The sequence below is a fragment of the Miniopterus schreibersii genome (genome assembly GCF_964146895.1).
Source record: "Miniopterus schreibersii genome assembly, chromosome: 11".
NCBI lineage: Eukaryota > Metazoa > Chordata > Mammalia > Chiroptera > Miniopteridae > Miniopterus > Miniopterus schreibersii.
Genome location: NC_138111.1, coordinates 37,163,512 through 37,187,882, shown reverse-complemented (window position 1 = coordinate 37,187,882; position 24,371 = coordinate 37,163,512).

Genomic DNA, 24,371 nt, shown 5'->3' with positions numbered 1-24,371 from the left:
GCCAGTGAGACAGAAACCAGTCTTATATGACCTAATCTTGGAATCGATAGACCATCCTGCTTGCCATACTCACCAGAAGCAAAGCATAGCTCCAGCACACATTCAAGGACAGGGAATGAGCCAAGGACATGCATAGCAAGAGGAGTGATCACTGGGAGCCATTTTTCAAGGTTTTCCTCACGCATTTAATATGATACCATTTTTATTAAACAAATGAGAACAAAATCCATCTTTTATTATACACAATTATACAAGCCTTATAGCAATATTATGAACATGGAGAAAATTAGAGAAAAATATTCCACAGGTTAACACAGGAAATCTAACCAAATAGTATTGACAACTAAGCTCTGGATAGGACCCAATAAGTCTGTAGAACTGTACACTTTGGGGTAAACATTCCCCATTGTCCCTTCATCAGGAAAGAGTCTTTAGTTTGGTCCCCTAAGGGTCTGGTATCCTGGAATCACTCAAAGTTCATGGTCATTTATCGGTTTCAGCTGGTTGAATCCCATTGTGCTGAAATACAACATTTAGCTTTACTATCTCAATGCTCTGAAAGGGAAACATTTTCCTTTTTTGAATCAGAAAAAAAATTAAGCTAGTTGTAGAGATACGTGTACAGAGTGGTTCTATTTCACTAAATGCAAAACAAAACTAACCACCTCCACTTGTTGGATGCACACTTGTATATACTGGTATAAGCATCATGCTGTGACAGGATGGGAGGGTAGCCAGGTGACATTACTAGTTTTTCATGTATACTGTATCGTGTGTTGCTTGCTGGTAAGGTGACAAACTGTCCCAGTTTCCTTAGAACTGAGAGATTCCTTGGGACATAGGACTTTCGATGCTAAAACCAGAAAAGTCCCAGGCACCCAATTTCTTTCTTTTTTTTTTAATCCTCACACAAGGATATTTTTTCCACTGCTTTTCAGAGAGAGTGAAAGAAAGAGAGACATAGACTGGTGCCTCCCACACATGCTCCTACCAGGACTTGGGATCGAGCCTGCAACCGAGGTACATGCCCTTGTGAAACCAGGGACCCTTCAGTCCACAGGCCGACACTAACCACTGAGCCAAACCGGCTGTGGCACAATTTCTCGGTAATGACAAGAATGTATTACTTCCAACTTCTGAACATTAAAGACAGCAAATAAATAGTGAAAGCTTTCTTTGGGTAGAGTTAATCATTTTGGAATGTTCTGAGAATAGAAACTTAGCTCCTTTAAAAAGTTGTTAGTGGGCAGTAACATCATGTTGAAGTTCAAAGATGCTGAGGCAACGCGGGTAGTCTGTGAAGGGGATGACAAGGAGCGGTCACCTGTGAGAGGAAGCAGGGAGCTGGTGGGGAGGCGGGCGTGGCTTGCTGAGGCCCAGCTGTGGTTTGAAGTTCTGAGTTTCAAGTGCGACCAGTCTGCACAGATGTGCCCTTTCCCCAGCTAAGTCCAGCACAGCCAGAGCATCTGCCCAGCCAGAGTTGGGCTTATCTAGGGCTTGGGTTTTGCTAGGAGGGTAATAAAGAAAGAGAGGGGAAAGGTGATTGAGAATATAAGGAAGGAGGGAGCGTAATGATAGCCTTTGGAATGTGTGTAACCTGAATGAGGACTTGAATTTAGATTAGACACGGTGCAAAGGGAGCGGAATCAAGGGGGCTACACAGGGTAGGAGAATTTGGGAAGTGGGAAACGAGAGGGAGTGAGTCAGAAAGATAAGCAGTGGCGATCAGGGTGAGAGAGTTGTGGTGTCTTGAAACAGAACATATTGTGGGGTGGGGTTTCTTTTTTAAAGTTGGGGCTCTAGGTTGTAGCCATCTAGTAACATGTACAAATAATAATAGCACCTCCCCACTCTGCCAAATCACCGGTTCTACTTGATTGAGAGGGAGGTGATGTAAGGACGCAACTGTTGGCGATGATAAGGACCCAGGGCATGTGGACAGCAGGTAAAGGAACTGGAGGCCCGTTCCTTGTGTCAATATAAAAATTATCCAGAATTATGATAAGTGGTAAGGAAACAAACACAAACTAACGAAACACTGGCTGAAGCTGTTCAAAATACAAATACAATAGAAATCAAGTAGCAGAAGGAGTGAGATAAAGTGACCCAATGATTTAAGAATGATACAAGGTGTCATTTGAAAAGGGCAGTTCTGAACCTCTAGAAATATAAAGCAAAATTAAGAGCAATGAGCTCTCACCAAGGGAAAAAAGATATTTTAAAGCTTGTTTGTACTCTCATTTGAATGGCCGTCAAAAAACAAACATGGATCAATATGGGCCAGGGGTTAGGAAGAAAACAGAGATGCCTATAGATGATAGCAGCCAAAATTATAGATAAGTAACGTGAATACTATTAAGATAAGCAAAGTCACCAAATGAGTCCTTAGTTGTTACTGGTTTTACTTTTAAACATATGATCTACTGGTTACAGAGTAATAAGGAATATACCACATACATAACAAATGCTAAAATGCTGATTTCACAGTGAAGCATATTGCTGAAGGAATATTCTATTAATCCATGTCTAAAGAAAACCTACGGGGTAACTTTAAAAGGGGAATCTGCCAAACAGATACCACCTACCCAACATGCAGCTTTAAATTAATTAACCCACCTCTAGCAGGCCCACTGCCTATTTTAACTTTTTGTGTGTGAGTGATGAAACAGCACAGAAACATTGACCAAATGCATTAAATTTCTTCATATATTCTAAAAAGTTACGATGTCTTGAAACTGAACATTGGTTGGGCTTCTTTTTCAGAGAATCCAGTTGGGACTCTAGGTTGTAGCCATTCTGATAACATGTACAAATAATAACAGAGCGGCTCCTTACCCCATCAAATCGCCAGCGCTAAATTTAGAGACCCAGATTTCCCACAGTGAACATTTAAAACCCCATAACATTTGGAGGCCTTCTGTAACATCTTATTTTTCTTGAAAGAAAAGGTACAAAGAGGACAGATACATTAACCAAAATAATAATAATAATAATGTGTTCTGAAGAATACAAATTGTTATTTAACCAGAGGGTGAAAATCTCCAAGGAAGCTCCTTAAAGGAAATGTTTACATTCATTTTTTTCATATAAAAGGATTCATCTAACAATGCATTACAAACAAAGCCCACAACACTGTTGATGATCTCAGCTGGAGTGAAAGGATAGAATGCAGACCAATTTATTGCCAACTGGTTTAAAGGAGTTATAGGCCGAGATCCAGGGAGAAAGGAGAAGGGAATGGGTTTAGGGCATACAAGGCAGGAAACACATTTTCTGATCATCAAATATGAACAAATTTTCTGCTTGGCGTTTATAGAAAATTTCTTATTTAATCCTAAAACTAACTTTATGGTAAATAAACTGGGTACGTTGTTAAAGAAAGTGAAGCTCAATGAGCTTAGCAAATTGTTCAAGGTGACACAGCTCCTAAAAAGCTAGGCCTTCGTTTATCTGGCTTCAAAGCCAGTGAGAAACACATAAAGAAATTCACCAGAGTCTTCTTATATCTTTTTTTCAAAAACCAAAGAAACATAAATGGAGGTAGTAATTTTAAGGCTCTATCCCCTGCCCCTACATATTTACTTAGATAATAATTCACAGAGGCTAAATACACCAACCATATGCTTCAACTTAAAGTCAATTTAGGTTATTAGACTAGTGGGTGCCGTAGCTATGGCTCTTTTTGACCCTGAACTACATTTCTGAGCCTGAACATTTATTTACACCAAGTTTAACACTGTTAGCAGTTCACAGTCAGACAACAAGGTGAGAGAATTAAATTGAAAAAACGAAACAACTGAAAATATATTACAACAAAAATTAAAAACAAATGCCTGAAGACTGATGTGTTTTCACTGTGTTCCCTTAGCAACGCACACAGTACCAGGTCCTCTGGACCTCATTCTCTGTGCACCCACCACACATTCACCTTTGGCATAAATGTTAAATAAATTTAAAAGAACCTGAATCCTATGTTTTAGGACTAAGTTCTGTCAACTGCCATAAAATAGTCACATTCATTTTGTAAAGTGAGTTTGACATTTCAACTCCCTGAAAAAGTGTTAAGGATTAAATGCACTCATTGCAAAAATTAAAGGATTAACCTCAGTGTTTATAAATAGGTAGCCAGTGGACAAAATATAGCCCTCAGAGCTGTTTTCTATGGTCAGAATTGGGTTTGACTTTGACAAATTCTGTGGTCTCTAGTTTGCTACAGGCTTTGCTTGCCTTCTCCCTATGATCTTAAACTCAGTCAGATTGACATAGTTATGCTACCTGACTGACCCTTGGAGGCATTTGAGTCTGTAATCCCCCAGTACAATGCTGCAGAAAGTTTCTTCCAGCTCTCACACTATGATTATTTGATTTAGAATTACTGAAATATGTACCCAGAGCCATTGAAATTCTAACTCATAATTTGATATGAAGAAAATGAATTTTTTTAAAGGAAAAGACTATCTGATCTTTAGAAGACATCAGTATTTATGGAAAAGGAAAATGGGAATGTGATGTCTCCTTAGCATTTAACTGTAGTGAAATCTTTATATAGGAATCACATGCCAAGCAATCACTGAATGTATCTGTTAGGCATCCACAGTACCCATGGCACTAAGCTAGACACTGAGAGAGATACAAAGAAGCATATCTCACGGCTCTCATCATCCAAGTGGAAAATTTCATTTAGTTTATGAATTAACAATACATGGGCTGTTAAATTATTGTGTGCCTGAGTCTCTGAAAAGTGGCAGATAGTTTTTAAAATGCTGAATCACAATTATGTTTCCCTAAGAAATAAATAAAACCAAGGAGATTTATTTGGGAAAGAGTTAAAAAAATTGCCAAGCATGTCCCTTTTGGCCACACTGAATTAAATGAACAGCAAAATAAATGAGAAAAAGGGGTGTTTTTAAGTCTCTTTATGAAATAAAGTTATTCACTGCACCCCAGAGGCTCAGATTAGTTGAGCATTCAGTCATTAGCTGTCTCACCGTCTTCTTCTCTCTGTTACAAGAATTCTTGCCCAGTAAGTCACATTATCTTCTAGGTTCCAAACATAGTATTCTTCTAATTTTGATGCTATCAGGCAAAATTTGTCCTGGAGCAAAGGTAAAGCTTGTGACCGAGGCCTGTAATCTTCTGATAAGTGCTATCCAACAATTTGATATAAGCTTCTAGAACAATGACCAATGTATAATAAGTGCTCAACGAATACTCAATGTTTATAATTTTTATCATCATCATTTTGACTCTGATTGTAAGAGCCCAATTCTTCATTAGGAAGCTCCCAGTGTTGTTAACCAATATTTTCCAATATCAGTTCACTTTATAGTTAAAATAAATACTCAAAGTTCATCGGGGGGAAAAATGCTTAGAATATTGAGCAGTATACATGTGTCAAAAGAAGGAGATACCCATCAAGAAGACGGTTTGTGTTACTTTCGGCATAGCACTCTACTCGGTTAACTTGTCGCTGAACAACTGAACTGCACAGCCGCCATGCGGCCTTACATGTTATAGTGCTCGGTTTAAATCTATCACTGTAAAATTAGCAAATAGCTCCACAAAACCATTAGTGTTCATTTCTCCATTTCTCCCTCAAATGGGGATATTTAAATCTGAAATAAATTAGGAACCAGGTAAAAAGAGAGAAAGTGGTTACAAATATAGAGTGGGCTAGAAGCAGTTTACAAATGGAAGGTGTATCAGGAACAGTTGATATTTTTTATTGCTCCCACAGTCCCACATGCTTCCATATGTTATCACCACTATTGTTATTCAAGTTTATTTTCTGCCTTCCCCACTGTTCTGTTAGCAGCTTTGCTGTAACCTTGCTCACTGTGAGGCTCCAGGCCTTGTAGAGAGGCTAGCACGTAATGGGCCAGTGGTACATCATTGTTGGGTAAACAAATGAAGGAAATTGCAAGTGATATATTCACTCTTTAACTGAATCTGACTGATCTTGTGAAAATTCATCAAGATGGAAATAGTTTCAGGACCTCAAGTTCACTATTCAACAAGAAAATCCTTGATATTTTCGAGATTGCTCCTTTTATTCAAATCATCAGTTATATACCCTGACTGTTACTACAAGATTTTTATTTGGATTATCATAGTCAATAAGAACTATTGTAGAGTCAAAGTCAGAAGGGAGCATCTGACACATGCAAGGCCCTTGCTTCATGTGTTTGTGGTATTTTTCATCCTCACAGCAAAGCCCTAAGGAAAGCAGTGTAATCCCCTTGAGCATATGAGTAAACTGAGGTTCAAAGTGGTCAAGTTAGCCCCATAGGTAAAATGGCTGGACTTCAAACTAGATCTCTCTGCTTCTAAAGTCCTTCCTTATTTCACAATAACTTGCTAAATAAGCAATTATTTTCAAGTGAAAATATATTAATGCAGGTTTATAATTTTTTTTAAGTGGGAATTCTAATAAACTTGTAATCTAATGATTTAAAATTAAGGCCAAGCCTTAGAGTACAAAATCCATTGGCTTTAATTCAAATTATTACTGCTAAAAACCTCATTGCCAAAGTGAAAGTATTTTTTCCACCATCTGCAAAGTCCATTTTTGTAATAAAGATCAATAGGATGCATTGCTTTCTTTCTGTGAGAACCTGAAAATTATTTTCCCCACATAGGTATTTTGAAAATAATCTCTTCGTGAAGATAGAAAAGGCTGTGACCTTGTATTATGTTTTCAGGTGTAACGAATCAGATATCGTAATTTTATACTGCCAATATTTACTTTAAAATAAGGAAAGAAAACGATTTCCTAGGACATGCTTTCCCTAGAACAATTTCCATTTCCCAAGGGGGAAGTAAAACGAGTTTTTAAAGAGTTGGGGGAGGGAGGGCTTGAGGAATTACAAGGCATTAATGTTAACTATGTACCCAGTGTTTGGATAAAGATGCTACATCCGCAGAAAGATGGGAGCTGCAACTGTAAGAATTATTGGGAGATGTCTATCAGCTTCCACTGAGATCCTGTTCAGAGAGCTGCCTGCCCCCCCCCCCCCCGGGAGTTCCTACAGCTCCATCTCCGTGGAAGGCAATATTGTGCTTGCCCGTGGAGAGGAGGAAGGTAATCTGCTGGGCTGTTGTCCTGTTCTTTAAAAACACCAAATCACTGACAGTATCGATTTTCAGCTCTTTATACAACTTGAACTCTCCAGAATTTAATATGGAGACACTAATGTTGGAAAAATAAAGACCTTTCCTTTTGGACAACCTCAGTGTTTGAAGGGTAAACAAGTACTTTGTAAATCGGTCCACTGAATGACAAGCCAACAGATTTGAAGCCAGCTGTCACCTTTTATTAGTCACACCCATAAATCTAGCCTGGTACTGGGATTGTTCCCAGTGCCCCTACATCACAGACAGGGTATTAAAGGGAGCCCATTGAGGGGCGGGGGGGGGGGGCAATTCCTTCTTTTTAGAGTATTTTATTTAGAAGTCTGAGGGACTGCTGTGTTCTGTGGATTGATCTTACAAATTTTCATAAGGGAAAAAGGATGACATATATTATTTTTCTTTCCCTTTCTCAAACTGTCCTCCTTTCAATCATTTCTTTAGACACTAGTCCCGACTAACACTTTACATCTAAAATTCATCAGCCCCCATCAGTACAATACTGTTTTGTCCCTCCCCACCCCAAACGAATTCCACCTTCTTGTTAATAGATCTCACAGGCTTGCAACATTACTAAATAAAGTATAAGAACCATAGCAGAGCCTTTATATTCTACCATCAATATGAATTTTAAAAGTGTCGTCAAGAAAATCATCTTCAAAGGTATTTCCTTGCATGCGTAAGTCCCGCCGCCGAGATGAAACCCAGTAGCTGCCGCAGCTCTGCTATCCGGGCTTCTGTGTTCTGATTCTTCCCCCACTAGCACAGCCAGTGAATTTAACACTCAGATTTGCTCTGACAGCCTGACAACCAATATCACACGACCACAGCTAAGAGTGGTTTATTACTTTTAGAGGGATTTATTTAATTCAGTCTCACAGCCTGAGGGTGGGGTAAAGATTTAACTTGAAATTAAATTCCAGCAGGAGACCTTTTAATATAAGAAAAATGGGCAGAAGGATAAATGACATGCTCAATTGCAATGCTTTTTTTTTAAAGCCTATATTTAACATGGAGGAAAAAAGTCCCACGAAATCATTTCAGTTGTCTGACAGATATGGAGAGAAAAAGTGCAGATGAACCAGTAATAATGATATAACTTAAAAGCGAATAATCTAAAGGAAAGTTTTTGACACTCTAGAATTTCTTCAATCCATCCAGGAAAAAAAGTTTCCCCTTTATGAATGCTTTCTGTCAATGTCTGAATAAGTTGATAAGAAATCCCAAGTGTTCTTCTATTGGTTAATGTTAAAGTATATAATAATTCTGGATGAAATACTAGAGTTTAAGCAAAGCCATGGCTAGAAATTACTCTGATTTTTAACAAGAACGCAGAAAATGTTTACACCCAAAAAGGTGGTACATGAAAGTGGTGGTCATTTGTATTATGAGGCTAAGAAAAGTGGAGTTATATCCCAACAGGTAACCCAGACAGGGCCTTGCCAATTGAGATACTTAAGGCACGTTGGATACTTACGATCATGGTCCTCTGATATCACGTATATGGAAAAAGGAGATACTTCATGGTTGATACATAATTGAATATCAATGGTATATTTTGCCTTCTGTGGTACTATTTTGTTGGCTTTGACTTCCCCTTATAAGGAAAAATAGCTTTCATACAAGTGTAAAAATGCTTTCTATTAATGGCAAATGTCTAATTTTGAGGCTTTGGGGAAATCAATGCCAAAGAAAGAGTAGAATATAATAAACAGGATAGCCATTTGCCTCACTGTGTGTTTAAAAACATTCCAGTTCCATCCAAATTTCAAAAATGTGGTTCCAGATCATACCAGACCCAGGGTCAACCAGCACAGCAACAGGTATGGCCCTGGACAAAATTACTAAGGTCATGACCTTTTTGTTCACTAACCTCATTCCACCGTTTTGTCTCTCTCTTCTCTTGTGGAATCTGAGGTTTTCATAGCTCTACAAAGAAGCCTTCTTGACACCTATACCTATTGCCAAAAAGCTGTTCTGCTTCCCTGTTCCTCATGAAAACTTGTGTTCATTGGATCAAAGCGGTTAAAATATTGTTAAATGACTAACAAATAAGTTATAATAGTTGAATGCAGGAAGTCCCATGTTATCTTGGTTTATGGGATCCTTAATTGTCTCAGTAATTGTTCCATAGCATTCTTGGGACAAAATAACAAAATATCCTATAGTCCCATTTATTAAATACTTAGGTCCAAGCATCTTAATTAGCATTTATGTTTTAAAAACTTAGCACCTATTGACACTACACAACCCTCTCAAATTGTGGAATCAGATTGGACTGAACCCCTCTCATTAAAAGAAACAAAGCAATCAATGTTCAAAGTGTTAACTACCTTGAGTTAATAGTTCACATGATGTCCAACAGATGTTACTGTGCTTATCTTGAATTTTAAGATATACTGCAATGCCTCTTTGCATTTGCAGTGGGGACCTAGGTGACCTCAGTGCTCAGTTTGAAAACAATGAGCTAATTGCGTTGTCTCTGTTAACTCTGCATTTCAATAGAGACGCTCATTCTTAATGAACCGCCAGTTGATGCCAACTTCACTTACTATGGTAGACTCAGTAGGAAAGATGAAGACAGCGATTTTTTTGATACCTCTGATCTCACCACTCACCAACTTTCTAATGCATGGAATGATGACAAAAGCCCAGTCAGAATCTATCACATTCTTACTGGTTTATCCAAAGTCCTAAGACCTCAATAATTTGAAAGATTGACTTTCAGTTATTGACACTTTTGTTTATAATCCTTGTGTAATTTATCAATGATTTTTTTTCTTTATTAAGAGTTTAAGCAGTGATAGTCAAACCTCTTACCCAGTGTTTTCATAAGCCCTCCTTTGTAGGTAAACTACAAAAAATGGACATGACAATTTGGAGGGCAAATATTTACCTCTCTCTGGCTCCGGGTATTCCTCTTCCTCCTTGTGCCTACCCATTTAATCTGGATAGATAGGATACAGTTCAATGAGCACCTTCTCTTGCTAGGACCTATGTTTCTATGGGACATTTTTCCCCTCAATTTCCCCCAGTATGATGCCTCTACCAGTGTCCTTGTCTAGAATCTTGCTTGTATAAATTGAATGCCTTCAGCTCTCTGTAACTTGATACAAAGTTGCCTCAATCCAATGGTTCTTCATCTTTGCATGAGCTTTTGTCTCGTCTTCCTAGGTGAGCTCCACCCTCACAGTGGTATCTAAAATGCCTATTGTGGCACTAGGCCTCATGGCCATGATCAATAATTCCCACAAGAAGAGAAAGGGCAATTTCCCAAAGCTCTCCCAGAGGAATGAGAAAGAACTTTCTCAAAGGCCCCTAGCAAACTTCCCTTATTCTTTTTTTTTTTTTTGATACAATGACTTTTTCACCCAAAAACACACTAAATAAACACACTCAGTGATATTTCAGACAGAAGCTGTTTTCTTGTTTCCTAATATTTGTAAGTGCATGTTAAGTGCAGGATAAGCATCAGCCAGTCCCCAAACAGACTGAAGAAGTGGTGACTAAAATGGTGCAGGAAGAAAAATGCCCTTTCAAAGGATGGCCCTTCCTACCTCCTCTCACCTACCACCAACCACTTGGAGGTCTCATTTCTTTGGTGAATTATTACATTGCATTTAAGATATAAACTATGTTTATTTGTGTTTAAGTGATTATATTTCCTACTTATATAAAATTGGTTTCATTGTTCAACGATGTTTCTATTTGTGGTTTGAGATGGAACTCATAAATTTCCCTATTATAATTAATAGAATTTTTTTTTTCTTTTAACAGCTCTTTACTTAGTGACAGTTTTTTTCAGAAAAGAATTAAAGTCATTAAACAAGGGATAGGTATATACTCAAAGCAATTTACTTCTTTGGTGATTTGATAATTGAGATATCACCATATTTTTTTTCTACAGCAAAGTTAAACTAAAGGCCCATCTGCTGATGAAAAGCATAACCAGATTTTAGGTTAATTAGCTCCCAAGTGCCCTGTATGTATTTATACCATCAATAGATCAAAAGGTACACATTTGAGTGTGCATGAAACCAGAGCTTTCTTCTACTAAAATCAAGTGTATGCATTTTCCAGAGCCTCTTCTCTGCCAAGTAACAGTCAAATGGTAAGGTATGCTTTCAGAAATACATCCTATGAAAATGTTTGTGCTGAAAGTTATTGGTAAGGAGCATGTTAAATATGTTTTCTTTTCTTCAGATTCCTACAATGATAAATATTTATTTCTTCTAAAAATGTTTATTTCTTCTAAATATTGAAACACCCTAAAGCATAAGCTATTTGAGTGATGGCAATACATCTTATATAAACAATATGAATCTCAGACCAAAGATTATAATATGCAAAAAAATTAGTCTTTTTGGCTTATAATTCAATTCAACTTCTATTGTACTTCTTGGCTCCTGGCAAACAAGCAGGAAGGAAATTTATATTTTATTTCGGTCCCCAGGATTGTGTCAGGGTTCTTGGGGGAGGAGGGGGTTACTCGCCCATGCTGAGGGCCACAGGAATCTTTTTGCAAGGATGTGACATCCTGAATCCCCTTGCTATTTTCCTGAAATAATCTTTTCCATCGGGTGGCTGATGCTTGAAAATGCCTCTGTGGAAGGTTTGCCATGTGGCTGAAGACTGAACTCTTGTTATAATGCAAATATGCTTAACAGAAGAAAAAGCTATAAAGAGGCATCCATTTTCTTCTGGTGTGAGTTAGTGGGCACGTTTCTTGGGAAGCTGTGCAGGAAGGAAAGAATGCAAGGTTAAGTTTATAAAGGTAATAGGAAGCTGGTCCAAAGTGCTGAGCTTCCCACATACCACACTTCTCATCCTCCAATTTTTAAATACACAACGTATGATTTCCATTTGAAGCCTAGTTAACTGGTGAATGGGGATTGTTCCATGTCCTATTGTCTTTATGTATGTTTCTGACAGAAAGATCTTAACTTAGAAGTTTCTAAATTTGATTCATATGGGTATTTGGATACAATCAATTCTTAAGGAAACCCAGTCATTCAAATACAGTAATAAATAATGAGCCTCATTAATACTAATTTCAATAGAATATTGTTTCTAGATTTTTTTCCCCCAATGTTTAGGGTTTTTTCCCTTATGAAAGGGCCTAATTCTCCAAACACACACACCACACACACATACTCTCTTCTCCCCCACTCTTTCTCTCTCTCTCTAAAGCCATAAACTAAGAGACTAAGAATTAACCATGTGGAGATAAATGTGAACATGTTCATTTTATAAAGGAACTGAAGAAAAGAGAATAAATAAGTTATGTATTTCAATTTGCTTTTACTAATGGAAGATTTTTTTTACTGAAAACAGAGAGCCAGTTGTGTGGGGTACTAGTTGCAATTGGAATACAGTAGAAATCCATTCTGAGTCATCAGAAAAAGTAGAACAATCTACAAAAATAATTTATGTTTGAATAATATTTGCATATACCTACCTTTTGCAATTCATACCAGTTCTACACATTTTTAAGATACCTTGAAAGGACTAAATTAAGTCACGCTATTCCTTCTGCCATAGGTTATCCACCTTCAAAGCAGCACTTGGCCGGAGTACCTCAGCCAGAGGGGTGGTCAGCCTCAGAGTGAGCAGCAAGGGAGATCTGTTTCATCGCAGTGCTTTAAGTATTGCTATTGATTTCCATTTTTTTTTCTTCTCTTGCCTCACTTTTGCAGCCCAAAGATTCTTTCTACCTTCTAAGCTACTTGCCCATAAGCTGTAAATTAAAGTTGAGTCAATAATTATTTTCTACATTACCCTTATACATTCCCACTTGAATCTTGTCTCAAGTTTCTCTGTTTTTCTTAGGATTAGGAAAAAATGTATGAAGACTGTGGAGCTAAGTTAGAAAGTAATTTTGAAAGCAGCCACTCTCTGATTTGGGCTCTATTGTGGTGCTAAACAAGGCCAGCCTTTGGCAGAACTAAAATCATAACCAACATTCCCTAGTGAGGGAATGTTGAAAATCAGGTTCAGACTTCCCTGGGGGACACCAGTCATCACAGCATTCTAATTACATGCGAGTGTGCTTACTTCATTGGGCTAGAGCTATACCTTGAAAGAGTCATTACCTTACTGGTCAGTTAAAATTCAAATATTCTAGGAACATAAAGGCAATAGTAAAGATGAGCAAAATTTATTTGCAACATGTTGGCTAGGTCAAAGGAGGGCTCTATCTACAAAAATGTTAATGAAAGAAGGGGGTGTTGTAGCTTATGGACCTATTGAAAGGCGTGTTCAGGTAAAATGCAAGAACAGAGAGCTGGGTAAATAAGAATACACAGGGCACCCAAGTCAAGAGGGGGGGGGGGCAATGAGAGGAGAAAATGATGGATGAGCTTGGCTGAGTGGCCTGTGGTGTCACAAGATAAGTCTGTGTCTACCCCATTTCTTCATTGGAGCACTGCTCTTTCTGAGCATGTCTGGTACCATTAATGGTCTTCATTGGGACTTCTATTAGCTGGATCCTTGATCCAGACTTAATCTGCCCCAATCCCTCAGCTTGCAATATCAAGTTCAGTGAATTAATTTCTCTCCCAATTTTCTTCCCAATGTATAAACGGCGAAGTACCTGCCACTTCAAACTGAGCATGTCACTATAGTAAAATCAGACTCTGTAAACCCAAACTTACACAAAGAGAGGCAGGTTTGGAGCCTGGAGGAGAGCTGAGGAATGATCTTTCCCCTCAATCTAACAGCTACTCAGAACTTGCCTAGTAATGACATTATTCCAGTAACCTAGGAAAGAAACTTTGTAGTTTTTACTCTTCTTTCTATCTTTCTGAATCTGACTTCCCAATATCTCTTACTTTTGTTACTGCTTTGCCATTCCCACTGAATGTACTCTGGCTTAGTCAACTAACTCATTCCTAGATATATGCCTTGCTTTGTGAAAGATTAAGTGCTTTGGAATTAAGTAAATTGGGGTCAAACCCCAATTCTCCCACTTGCTAGGTGTGTGATGTCGGGCAAGTTTGTTCATCGGTCCAAAGTTAAATATCATCTATAAAATGGGACTAATATTGTTTTACAACATTGTTAAATTAAATAGCTTATAAAAAACTACTTGGGATATAGTCAGTACTCAATGTTTGTTAAATATCTTCTGGAGTGGGCCTTAAATACTACATTCATTTTATTATTTTCTTGTTCAAGTACATAGCATTATTCTCAAACACCTTGAAATAGCCCCCAAAGTCCCTCCCTTGCCATCCTAGGTCTCCACCAAACATTTCTACTTTCCCAGGTAAGGTAAACTCCCTCTTCTCCTACATGAATTCTAGCTACAACCAAAGGAGAGTTCTTGCTATCTCCTGTGTTCAACGATCTCAATCCTTGAAAGCCCGTTATTTTTTTTATCCCCAGGAGAAAAAACACACAACACTTTATTTTTTCTTCCTCTCTTCATTTCTGGGACATCTTACAAATAACTTAGTACTTCTAGACTTATTACTTCTCAACTAAAAGCTCCTCCAATCACTTTAGACTCAAGAATAGTCCTTCTTTGGTAACTAAATTTCTAGCCCAGTGTTATAGTCATATAATAATATTCAATTTGCTTATCTATTTGAAAAGCTCTCCCAACTTACCTCCAGTCTAAGCCTGACTAAAACTAAAATATAAAAAATTATGTGATACAGAAGAGAGAGGCCTAATCATTCTGACTCTTGAAATGAACTGAGTACCTAGTCTTTTAGATTTCTTTCTTTCTTCACAAAACATATGAATCTAACAAAATTAATTTTTTCTAAGAAAAAATGTTGGTCGTTTAAATAATATGCCAAGTAGCAATGTATCTTTCTAAAAGGAAATAATATTCTATTTTCTAAAAATTCTCCTTAAAGAATACAAAGAGGAAATTCTAGCATTGAAAGCAAACTACAAAAATGCATGTTCAAGGAGCTTTGATTTTTAAAAGGGTGGGAACAAGATTGCTCCATTGTCTTTCGGACTTGTAGTAAACAAAACTGCATATATATTATTTTTTTAAATTTTAACTCCATTTTACTTTTTATATCTTCATAGAAATATTTTAGATGGTTCATAAAGAACTTCAAAGAAGAGTGATCATTTTCAGAAGTTATAATTAAGTAGAACCAAATGTAATGAAACAAAATACTATAATATCATAATTTATAACCTCTATTTCTTTACCTCTGAAAAAAAATGGACATAGCATGAAGTTCTGTTCACTTCATTTCAGTTTTGTTTTATAAGTATGCAGTGACCTAGAAGCCTCATGTAACTATTGTGGATTTTATTAGGTTAATTCCCCCTAGACATTTGGCATGACTATAATAGATGATAATAGATAAAATGAAAATGAATTTGGACTTTTCTTTAAGAAGAATGAAAATAAATGTTCATCTTTACAGAGACACAAAGATTAAGATCTTCTCATCCATAAAACACTCTCTGAAAGAATCAATAAAAGATGTTCATCTGCAGAATAAAAAGTGATCACACAGAAGGACATAAAAGAATAATGTATAGCCCGGCCGGGCATGGCTCAGCGGTTGAGCATCGACCTAGGATCCAGACTATCGGGGTTCGATTCCCGGTCAGGGCACATGCCTGGGTTGCTGGCTCGATCCCCAGTAGGGGCCGTGCAGAAGGCAGCCAATCAATGACTCTCATCATTGATGTTTCTATCTCTCTCTCTCCCTCTCCTTTCCTCTCTCTGAAATCAATAAAGATATATATATTTTAAAAAGAATAATGTATAATCACAGAACTTTTTAAAAATGTGTTGATAAATTTAGTCAAACATTCACCATAATGAACAAATGTTTGTAATTAAAACATTTGTTCTTATGAAAGACGTGAAAGAAGTCTAAACAAGAGGTAGTGTGCTGTTCATTGAGTACTTAAAACATGAAACATTTCTTTTATTATTCAGAAGGATGGAGATAGCGAATAATTTTGGACCTTGTTAAAAAATGTAATAGCTAATTGTGTAAGCTAAAAAATTAGAGGAAACATTTAAAAATATAAATAAAATATCTGATTTCCAAATTAGCAGAAAAAGAAAAAAGAAAAAATATCAATCCAACTTAACTGTGAAGATTTATATATATATTAAATATTATTATGATAAATAATTAATTGGCCAAAATAAATTCAAATATACATCAAGAATCTCAACATACTTAAATGGAATAAACTCACTGATGAAAAATGGTAAAATGATAAAGACTATCAGATTCATTTTTTTTTAAATCTGGTTACATTTTTATAAGAATTTCACATAAAACATAACAATGTTAAAATTTAATGACGGGGTAGAATAAGTTATGAAGGGCAAATGTCAACCAAAAAGAGATTTATGGGGCAACAAAAATTTCAGATAAAATGGATTTTTTTATAAAAAACAATAAGGATGAGGAGTGACGGTACCTAATGAGAAAGAGGAGGCTCTATGAAAAGAGACATAACTATCATGAATTTATGTATACCTAACAAATTGGTTTAAAATACAATTTCACAATATCAAAGAAAAATAGATAAGTATGCAATAATATTGTGGCACTACCAAGAATCGATAGATAAAGCAAAAAATAAATAAATGAAAATACAGAAGATTGCAAAAAACCCAGTTAATGATTTTCATCTAATAAGTGTAATAGCACCTCATAGTCTACAATTTAGAATATATTTGTTTTTAAACAGATAGGAACAATTATGAAGCATGAATATAAAGCAAAACTTAATAAAGTCCAAAGAATCACTATTATATAGATCACATTCTCTTAATTCCAACTTTAAAACAATTGGAATAGTTAGTTACAATTGCCAAATAAAATATAGGACATCCAGTGAAATCTGAACCTCAGACAGACAATAATTGTTAGTAAAAGCATGTTCCCTGCCATATTTAAAAGATGCTTAGGCTAAAAAAATTATTTGTTGTTTATCTGAAATTCAGATTTCACTGGGAATTCTGCATTTTTATTTTCTAAATCTGACAATCTTAGAAATAATTATCAATAAAAATGCAGAAAACCAAAGCAAAGTAAAAAGGAGACTATTTTGTAAACTAAGAAAATTACTCCAAATAAGCACATATGGTCAAAAGAAAATTACAAAGGAAACCATAAAGTATCTGAAGGAAAATGAAATGGAAGGGGGAAAAAAAAAAAAAGATTCACCCTACCAGATATCCAAACCATTGTAAGGGTATGTGTTTATTTTTTTAAAAAAAAATAGACACATAGGGAAGTAGAGATGTTTCCTTTTACGAAGGTTTGGCACCTGACAGGGGTAGTATTACAAGTCAAACAATGTCAGCAGGCGAGTTACTGAGTAAAACTCATATTAACAGTTTACTTTCCAAGTGGAAAATAAAGTTAGATTAATTCCCAATGCTACATGAAATTTCTTTTTAGAAATATTAAAAACAAATTTAAAAAATCAAAGCCTTAGAATAATATATAGAATATGTACTTGAACACAGGTTAGGAAAGAATTCGGAAAGAAAGGGAGCACTGGCGTGGCTCAGCAGTTGAGCATCGACCTAGGATCCAGGTGATCGGGGTTCGATTCCCGGTCAGGGCACATGCCCAGGTTGCGGGCTCGATCCCCAGTCGGGGCGTGCAGGAGGCAGCCGATCAGTGACTCTCTCATCATTTATGTTTCTGTCTCTCTCTCCCCCCTTCCCCTCCTCTCTCTGAGATCAATAAAGATATATTTTTTTAAAAAAAGAAGGGAGAAGAGGTAGGCAGAGAGCAAGTTCACACTTTGATGTAAAAGTAGAAAAGAAAGAGAGAAAAGGTTGGGTAGGAAGAGACCCAGACTGAGGTGTAGATCTAATAACATCTTGGCAAGGCCAGCAGAGTGCTCTGGCAAAAACCTGGCCGTTGCTGAGTCCCCTAAAGCTCAGCTTTGGCTCAGATGCTGTGGGAATCCTGAAGATGGTGCAGCTCAAGGCTGTAGCCTAACTGTGCTTCTCACAGTAAGTTCTCTCCGGCAGAGATCTGAGCAGACAGAGCTCCACCTTGGCTGCAAGGAAGGGACCAGGACTGGCCCTTCTTGACTAGAACTATCATGAGTTGGCATCAGTGGCCCTCTAGTCTGGACAGGCAATTAAACCTCATTCTGTTTTTCATGGGTGCTTTGTGAGTTCATCAGAGACCCTCATGCTGGTATTGTTCATCAGCAAATCTGTTGTCTTGGGACTTAAGCCCATGCTGAGCTAGCAAAAGTCCTACTTACGTCTTCTTACATCTGTGCTCCTTATACCTAGTAATTTCACTTCTGGAGAAAACATATGCCCAAGAGTGTTCATTAAAGCATTGCTTGAATATTGAAAACATGGAAATAATCTAAGTATCCATAAATATAAGAGTCAATAAATAAATTGATGTGATAGAATAGTATATAGTAGTGGTTCTCAAGCTTTAATGTCAGCATCACCTGGAGGGCTTATCTAAAACACAGATAGCTGGGCCTCAGCCCCTGGAGGTTTTGATTGAATGGGTCTGGGATAGGATGTGAGAATTTGCACTTCTAACAAGTTCCCAGTGATGCTGATGCTGCTGGGTCAGGGTTCACATTTGAAAATCACCATTATTGGCAATTGCACAGAAAAAAACTAGATCCCGCCATAGCATTATGAATAAATCTTAAAAACAAGATTTTAAGCAAGTTTCAAAGTGACACATATGGTCTAATGCCAATTATTCAAAGTTTAGAAACAAAATCGTTCTATTGGCACACAAATATGCAGTAAAAATATAAAACACGGTCAAGAAAGACACATGACAGCTTCATCATAGTGGTTATCTGAAGAAGAGAGGATATTGGATTGGGGACAAGTGGAAAATGCCTTGATTTGTAATTATATGCAAAGGTTAACATTTGCTAACATTGGGTACTAAGGAATTTATTACAATCCTTCTCTGTGGTTTTCTCCACATTTGAATTGTATCATTAAAAATAACTAAAAACACATGATTCACAATTTATTTATTTACTCAGTCATGTAATCATACCCCATCTTATTCAAAAGGGATTTAAGGGAGCTGATACATAATAAAAATTTGTATTCAATATATTATATTAACAGCAAAGATTATTATATTTTATAAAACAAATAATTACAAATCATGTGGAATCTTATCCTTTTTGAAAAAAATTAAATAAAACAGCCCCAATTGACATTTTATTATAAAATATTTACAATCAAATCTAAGTAATTGAAAATAATATTAGCATTATTATTAATATTAATAATTATTATAACTAGTTATTCTTTTGAAGCAATTTCATGGAGATGGGGGTGGGGAAGTAAGGCAGCAAGTACACAGGTGGAATGCCTAAACTTTAAATTACATTATTAATACAGAAATAAGTTTAAAGAGTCTTCTAAACTATAAAATTATTCATAGTTTCTTTAAGTTATTTAATAGCCAATTAACTGTATGGAAATTCTGACAGCAGGTAAGTTAAACTTGAATCACTGACACATACCTGAAACCCGTTTGTATCAGTGATTGGGGGAACACCTGAGGACTGTAGATACCAGGTGTGTCCATGGCATGTAGGGTTGTTTTAAAACTGTTACACCTTTACCTGAATGTTGTGGATGGTGAGAGGTAAGGGGACCAAACCTCTGAAGAGATGGGTAAATTTGCCAATTTTCCTAATGATACTGAAGCCTTTACTATTTCTTTAGAAAGGGTTAAGCAGGCCAGCTCTTTCTGTGTCGTGTGTATCTCAGGAAGCTAATCTACCTCAATCAATAACGGCTGCGACTCATTGCTGTGGCACTAAAGTGCATATTCTGTTATTCACAGTCCTTTTAGAATATTAATAAGAACTCGTTAACTTTCTCAGTTACAGCTATACCAACTGCATTATGCCGATTTCATTTGAGGATACGATTTAGGGGAGGGTTCTAAGCTGGCAGAGTCAGCGGTTCACCACAACGCACTTACTATTACACAGTTTGTTTACTGGCATCCTGGAGACCCGGTCAATTAGATTTTTCAGTGTTAGGCGTCTACTTTTCCCATGGAAAAGAAAAAAAAAAATCTCATTAGACATGGCCTTTTAATTAAAAGCTATTAAGTACCAATTTCTTCTAACTGAAGCAATCATTTTTAGAAAAAATATTTATTAGGGGATGAGTTCTTAGCTGGAAATGAAGCCACATTCAGCTGCTAATGATAACAAATCACTGTTTAACTTCATTAGAGACCATTTACCTCCATATTATATTCTGAATCAATGCTACTTGTTTGTTTTGTTTTGTTTAAAACATCTGTGATACTGCTGGCAGCATTTATCAACCAAATTTTTGTGTTTCTCACAATTAATCATTGCCCCTCCCCTTTTCTATCCAGAAACTAGTGGGACATTTCTACATGCATTTCTTTTGCATTTCATTCCAAAATTCTAACTCGGCAGAAAGCAAGGCAGATCCACAATGGAGTGTTTAACTCAAACTGGAAATGGAGATCGGAAGGGAGTTTGGATTGGAAGTAAAAATGTGAAAATGCTTCTATTGCTTTTATGGTAACTTCTCCATTAGTTAAAGTGAGCCTATTGCTATGTATTCATTTCCTCATTGCAAGTGGCAGAGATATTACCAGACAGAAACTGGTGTGAATCCCATGCAAATGATTTTTATTGAACATGTACTGTGCACATTTTAGGGACTCTATTCTACCTAAATAATGCAGGAATGTGTGATGCCTGCCAAATCCCACACAATGTTGAAACCCCAGTTAGTGTTTCATCTTTAAAGAATGAGCTCTGCGTCCTTTTGGCAGCTGATGAGTTCAGATAGAAAACATGCCAGCAGCGTGGACCGATGTATTATCACACGCACACCCCTGCCTCGTCACATGCCACAACATTGGCAAGCAGAGCCCAGAGCTCTTTAGGAACTAGAAGCTCATAAATAATGGTTGAATCACACAAGAGATAATTAAATGAGACAACTGAATGCCAATGGACTCCCCAGCAGGAAACACTCTTCAGTGAGGATCATTCCTGACTCTCCTTTTCTTTTTCTTTCTCCGTTTTAATTCCGCCTAACAGTTCATTACTCTAGATACTTTTCAAATGGGAGTGTTCTAAAAATTGTCAAACTCTGTAAAGCGTTTCAGACATTTTCATATTTAGGAATGTTTCTTCAATGTATATAAACATATAGACATATTCTTATTTTAAAGTTTTTTAGCTGCCTGGCCAGGTGTGGCTCAGCGGTAGAGCATAGACCTGGGATCCAGGTGATCGGGGTTCGACCTAGGATCCAGGTGATCGGGGTTCGAGTCCCGGTCAGGGCACATGCCCGGGTTGCGGGCTCCATCCACAGTCAGGATGTGCAGGAGGCAGCCGATCAATGACTCTCTCATTATTGATGATTCTCTCTCTATCTCTCTCTCTCCCTCTCCCTTCCTCTCTCTGAAATCAATAAAGATATATTTTAAAGTTTTTTAGCTGTATCTCACCGTTCTAATGTCATGTATCTGTCTGACAAACCAACCACAGACAACACTCCTGAAGAGCAAAAGGCGAACATTCCATGCTGTGCAGCATCTCACCGAGCTGTGTGTCCTGCGATGTGAGTGGAATCCATTCATTCTTTGCGTTTAGGATAAGTACACATCAATGTTATAGCTGCCTCTTCATTCTTAAAAAATGAGATTCACAACGAATTTCAATGTTTCTTCCCCAACCTCCTCCGAACTCTTTTTCTGAAATGCTTAGTGTTTCTGGCTTGACAGCTTTGTGCTCAAGGTTGACAGGATATTTTTAGTATCCCAAGTATTTTAAAGGCTCAAAAAAAATCTAGCTCTGGTTTGCTTGTTTATGAAATACATTTAGCAGGCAATTACAGTTGGTTTAATATGCATTTATTGCTGTCTGAGGGGGGAAAATGCCTTCAGCTTTTTTTGGCAAAATGAAGAGAAATATTCATTCTGCTACACTGAAGCCACTTGGAATAGGGCACATGTGCTGCTCACTGAGGAGTGCGCATCTTGTAACAAAAAAAGGAAGGAACTAAACCTAGAGTGGAGGTACACCTAGCTTAGCTCTACTCTTTGATCAATACGAGGAGTCTGGGGTCTCCATCCTGACCCATTTTAATTTATCAGCAACAAGATAATCTTGCACAGCAATATCTTGCACAGTAGATATGTGAAAATCTACTGTGTCACATCCGTCAGTCATCCAATATTTATTTAGCACCTATAATGTGCCAGGCCCTGTAGTCAGTTCTGGAGCTAAAAATGTAAGTAGAATGTAACTGCCACTGCTCTCTTGGTGATTAGTATCCATCAAGGAGAACAGACATAAAGAAATAATTAAAAGATCAAAGAAATCCCTGACATGGCACCAGATCACTTATGCATTATTCCAGCCTTAAGTACAAAACATAACCTAGCTATGATGAAACATCAGACAAAACCACAACTATATCAGTTTTAGTTTTAAAAAAATGAACCATGTTATTTAGAAATCTGGATTTCTTAATAGACAAAAGAAAAGCTGTGGAAATTTTCTGAATTATAGACTAAAGGGAACTAAATGAGCCTAGACTGCATCCTGTCCTAGTACATGACTCAACAAAAATGGTTCATGGATGGTCTAATGGAAAAACCTCAGTCTTCCACCTTCTGTGTAGGGAAAACACAGCTCTTCCCTACCGTGTCTTTCTTTCCTGTGAGTCTCCTTTACTACTTATACAAAGCACTTCCTGTTGGTCACCAAATGTATGGAGGTTTCTCCCCACACCAGCAAGGAGGGTGTCCAAGAATACAACTAAATTCTGACACTATATACCCAGAGATAGCATCAGAGTCCACAGGTTAAGGGCTCCATCCAAGACTCCCCAGATTCCACCCCACCCACACATGCACACTTCAGACACAAATTACAAGCCCAGGTTATCATCACCTGTGCTTCTGAACAACTGGCTACAGGTTGAGGTTCCATTGACCCCTTCCTTGGGTTTGATTAATTTGCTGGAGTGGCTCACAGAAATCGGGGAAACACATTTACCAGTCTACTAGAGGAAATGATAAAGGATACAGATAATCAGGTGGAAGAGATGCATAGGTCAAGGTGTAAGGGAAGGGGAAGGGGTGGGGAGCCAGGTGTGCTACTCTCCCGGCACCTCCATGCATTCACCAACCTGGGAGCTCTCCAAACCCTGCACTTTGGGGATTTTATGAAGGCTTCATTGTGTAGGCATGACTGATCATAAACTCCATTTTCAGCTCTTCTCCCTTTTGGGGAGAATGAAGGGTAGGGCTGAAAATTCCAAGTTTCTAATTATGGCTTAGTTTTTCCAGTGACTAACCTTCATCCAAGAGCCCATCCAGAATAACTTCATTAAAACAAAAGACATTCCTGTCACCCAGGAACTTACAAGTGTTTCAGGAACTGAGGTCAAAGACCAATATTAGAACAAGAGATGCTCCTAGTATTCTTATCACATAGGAAATTGCAAAGGGTTATAGGAGCTCTGTGCTAGGAATTAAGGGAAGAGATCAATATCTATTTTCTGTTATTTCCCAGATGGTAATTAGATAAATGTAATATATCAATGATAAGTTTACTAAAACCTTTAACTCTACTGTGGTTATGAAAGAGAGTATCTTTAGGAAAGACACTCTGAAGTATTTAGGAATAAAAATATATGATGGAAGTGGAATGACTCTGATATCTTTTAAATTTTCTATGTTTCCCAGCAGGTACTAGCTCTAGATGAAGTTCATTAAACTCAAAATATGTACTAGGTTGGCAGACTCTTTCTTTGATTTTTAGTAGAGTTACTAAGTTTTTTTGTGTATTTATTTGTAGTAAAAAATCAATTCTTTTAAAAATGTTGTTTTGATTTATGAAAACCAATTATACCTCTTTTTGAAGTCAAAATTAATGCTTAAGTCATAAGTAAATGGAAGTAGTTTATGTTCTCCAAAGTGAAACCTAAGAATCTTAGCAAACTTTATACAGTTATTCTCCTGGCAAGTATAAAAGATTAGCATAACTGGGAGAAAATAATTTTATATATGATTCTCTAAGACTCATATACTTATTTTTAATTAGCATGGAGAGCTGAAACAAACACATCAAACAAATACTTAAATTATCAATGAATCTATACATTGTTTTCAATTTGCCCAGTTACTCACTTCACTGTCACAGTTGCATTAAATAAGAAAAACACAAGTCAAAAACCTATTTCAAGAGGTCAAGAATTTTTCTCT